The sequence below is a fragment of the Oryzias melastigma genome, linkage group LG14, assembly GCF_002922805.2.
Source record: "Oryzias melastigma strain HK-1 linkage group LG14, ASM292280v2, whole genome shotgun sequence".
Lineage (NCBI taxonomy): Eukaryota > Metazoa > Chordata > Actinopteri > Beloniformes > Adrianichthyidae > Oryzias > Oryzias melastigma.
Window position 1 is genome coordinate 14728668 of NC_050525.1, and position 4078 is coordinate 14732745.

The window sequence follows — 4078 nt, forward strand, 5'->3', positions numbered from 1 at the left end:
CCAATTTTCGCAGTATCGCGATATTATCGATATCGTGAGCCATGTATCGCGTATCGTATCGTGATGTACCCAGTGATTCCCAGCCCTAGTTATTATGCTAACTTTTATGCCATTTTTTTTTTCTTTCTGAACATGCGACTGCAAAAACACTCTGGAATTTTGTTTGTGCATGTAAACATGCCACAATGACAATAAAGCCGATTCTTGTTTTTAAATCCTGGGTGTTGTCCTGGGGACAGTCCTAGCAGCGCAGGCTCTTCCTGTAAGGGTCCTTTCCTCACTTTGTGACATCACAATGTGAGAACCCTCTTGGCTTTGTGGATTGGGATGAGCTAGTGCTAAGAGAAGAATGCTCAGATATTCGTGAATTAGGCAAAAATACGACTGGGAGTGTTTTTGTGAGGAATTAACATTATAATACACTCAAAAAAGTTGATTTTGCATGGCCCTTTAATATCATTTTGTTCATAAAATGACAACAAAATTGATTAATTATAAGTTAAATAAACTGTATTTTTACATTAATATTTGAGAAACACCACTTCAAATACTCATTTCAACCTAATGCTAAAGTGATTTTTAGTTCTGGCAAGAGAGGACACATTTGAGTGAAAGTACTAGAGATGAGCAATATATCGGTTCCAGTATTGTGCCTGACAATTTATGTATAATTTGAGTTTATCGGTCTTTTATTAAAAAAAAACAAAAAAAAAAAAAACACATTATTCTGACTTTATTATGTAAATGCATACTTGTTCCTAATAGATCCCTGGCACTGGGAAGCTAATAGCACTTGTGTCTAATAGTCAGTAAATGGTCTGAATGTTTTCCGATATATTTCCAAAGTTTTAAAGTGATTCCTGATCCTAGTTTCGGACAACATGACGATATATATCGTGTGGGCGATAGAAAAGTGTCCATCTCTTCTATTGTTTCTATCATTTTTGTTTATTTTCATTCCTGAACTTTTGTGCAAAATATATTTTCTTACTAACAATTAAAAAACTGTTGAGCACTTAAAATTTGTTTCTAATTTGTGACAATTGAGTTGCATGTTACTTGAAAATAATTAACACAGAGAAAAGTTAGACTTTTTTTCCCCAGAGAATAACTGAAAATATGATTTATTTTGGTATATTGTGATATGTATTGTTATTGTGATATAAAATCAATTATATTGTGATGAAAAGCTACTTTTTCCTATGCGGTTCTTTACTTTATGTTAAAAAGGTCAAGTACAACTTGATTGCACAGTCAAAGAAAAGTTGTACATTTCTATTAAAGAGAAAAAAAAGACCATCTAAACTTTGTGCTTTTAAATGTCGGTATCGGCAATTATCGGCTATCGAAATATCGGTTATCGGCCTAAATGATATTGGCTCATCCCTAGAAATTACTTTTTAAAAAGTTTAAGTTTTTAATCCTCTGTTTATCTTGTTATATAACAGAGTTTGTCAGGAGTTTTGAAACCATGCCAGATTGTGTGCTAGCCCCGTCAAAGTGAGAACGGTCTCCCCTTTAGCGTACCGGAGTGAACAGGCTGCATAACGTCCCTCACGTAAGACCGTGACCGAGAGTTCACGAGTGTTAACGACGTGGGTTCAAACCCCACACTTCGATGAGCGCAGCACGGACGTCAGAGGACCCACTTCACCGCTCAGGTTTCCCAATCTGCTGTCTTTGACCGTCTGCCACTGAACGCAGGCAGGCTGCTGTTAGCTTAATGCTAACACTCCCAACCCGAACCAACCAAAGTGGGCTAAAGTTGGAAAAACTAGCGTCAACTTACCGGTAGTAGTTCCGTAGACTTTTTTACGGTTCGTGAATATTTTAGAATTCCCGACACACTGAGCTATGACTTTCAAACCACCACACGCGTCCTCTGAACTTCTTTTAATATCTTTAAAACAAGCGAAATGCATTAACTAAAGCCTTAACAGCCAAACTTGTCCTCTCTACGAGCGACTTTAACGCAATTTTCCGCTCTGTTAACCCCGCCTGGCACTGGTTGGAAAGCGTTCTAGCTGGTAAACAACTGTCTCGTTTTAGCCACCATGGACCGAGTTACACTGGGGTAGTTTTTAGAAGGCAGTTCAAACGAACAAACAAACAAAACAAACCCGGCTTAAAAGTTCACGAGTCACGTGCACGTAATGGAATAAAACGGTTTCACGCACATTTCACAGATTTTCTCCCGCGTTGCTCTCTTCTCTTTTTTTCTTCCAGCGCAGTCGTGTGCCAGGTTCGGTTCGGAGCAGGCCGTCCAGACAGGAAAGTTCACTGCACTCTTCTTCATGCATCGTCGGGTCAACGCTCGCTCTTCTGTTGACGTAGTGCGCCATCTGCCGGCGGGAAAGGGAATTTCATGTTGAAAGAGATGTGAATGAAGATTTTCTGGTCTTTTCATGGATACAGTTTTCTGCTAAAAGCAGAGGCGAATTTAGCATCTTGGGGGCCCCCGGGCGAACAATAACATGGGATCCCCTGCTGTGGTTAGATCCATAATTTATAAATAAATACATAAAATATTTTTTAAAAAACTTACCAGTAGGGTACAAAAAGTTGTCAAATAACTTTCCCATCGGTCCATTGTCAGACAACGTCAATGTCAAGAATCCAAATGTTTGATAAACATCTAAAATAGTGAAATCACATTTAAATATAAAATATTTTTTGTAAATTATTTTTCTTAAATGACATATAAACTATTGAATGTGCTCATTTATTTCCTACTTACTTTCTATAGGAACAAATGATGATCTTCTGTCTTTTCTTTAACATGGCAGATTTTACTGAATACGGGAAAATAAACAAAAATCCTTGAATGATAGAACAAAACAGTGCAATATTGGTAGGTGTTAGAAATAAAAATAAAGAAAGATTCTAAAAATTACCATTTTCTGCTTGTGCCATGCTTGTCTAAGCATGGCGCAAGCTGACATCATATGTTGTTGTAACCAGAATAGAGACTGAGACTGTTCGTGAAAATTCATCTGGCATCATGCGGCTTCCTGATGCACCACACAGCAAAAATCACAACACAATGCAGAGCAGAGGCGAAAACGGTCACACCTGGTGATAACCAGGAGAACCAGAACATGCCTGCATTGTGGCCACTTTTTTTTAAGGAGATTTGGCCCCATTGTTTTTAGTAAGAAACGTAGAAATCCAAGAAATGGTGGATAATTCCATGCTCCCAACTTTGAGGTAACAGTTTAGTAATGGTTCGTTCCATGACTGGACACCAATGAACCAAACAAACTCCATTAAGACAGGAATTGTTTGGTGTAGGAGCATTCCGCAGAATCCTGATATCATCCAAATAGATGTGGAATGAATCAGAGTGAGGACTCTGAGCCAGCCCTCCAAAATTTGTTACATCTCCAAAGGACCAGAAAATCCCCTAAACACACATCTGCACATGTGGAATGCCTTTCCTAAAGAATTGAAGATGTTGCAAAGGGTGAGTCAGCATCACAGAAAACGCCATGGATCACAGGCAGACCAAACAAACCTTTCAACATCTTTTCATTTTTATTATTTGTACAGCCAAAGCTGAAAAAAAAGTTACAGAGTTTGTTCAAACAGCAACTTTTTAAACCCACTATCAATGAATTCACATGATCATCCAAAGTGACAAATCGAGGACTCATCTGGGTTAGGATTTTACAACGTATGGGGCCCCTTAAGGGACATTGAAAAAAAACAAAACAAACAAAAAAAAAAACAGTTACTATCTTGTGAGCCCAGGTGAAAGCAGGTGAATCCCCTGGGCCAAAACCTCATGTCTCTAGAACTGGTTTAAGTTCAGAGATAGTTTGGGCTAGTCTGACTCAAAATTAGGTTATACGTTTTAAACCCATGTGTTTTGTTGGGGAATGTATCTTTATATGCGTCATCTTTTATCGTTCGCCATTTTCTCCACTGGACAACCTGGTAAGAGATCGTTGAACCTGTTCTACTAAAGTGGAAATAGATGGATAGAAAGACTTAACACACTTTAGGAGTTTTAAGGTCTCAAGCTTTTTTAAAATGTCATACTTGATTTTTTGTTAGCTTTTTTTAAAATTTTCATTGA

General features: G+C 38.0%; 2 protein-coding genes across 2 annotated transcripts in view; both read right to left on the reverse strand.

The window, feature by feature from the left end:
• LOC112140005 (RAC-beta serine/threonine-protein kinase) overlaps positions 1–2326 on the reverse strand; it is a 14099-nt gene extending 11773 nt beyond the window's left edge. The window contains exon 1 of the mRNA XM_024262904.2: positions 2178–2326. The gene's annotated coding sequence lies outside the window, so the exon portion shown is untranslated. The remainder of the gene's footprint in view (positions 1–2177) is intronic.
• Positions 2327–3664: 1338 nt separating this feature from the next.
• The window catches only part of LOC112140013 (vasodilator-stimulated phosphoprotein), a gene marked incomplete at its 5' end in the record, with an annotated part of 3772 nt that continues 3358 nt past the window's right edge, over positions 3665–4078 (reverse strand). Inside the window, 1 exon segment of the mRNA XM_024262916.2 lies at positions 3665–4064.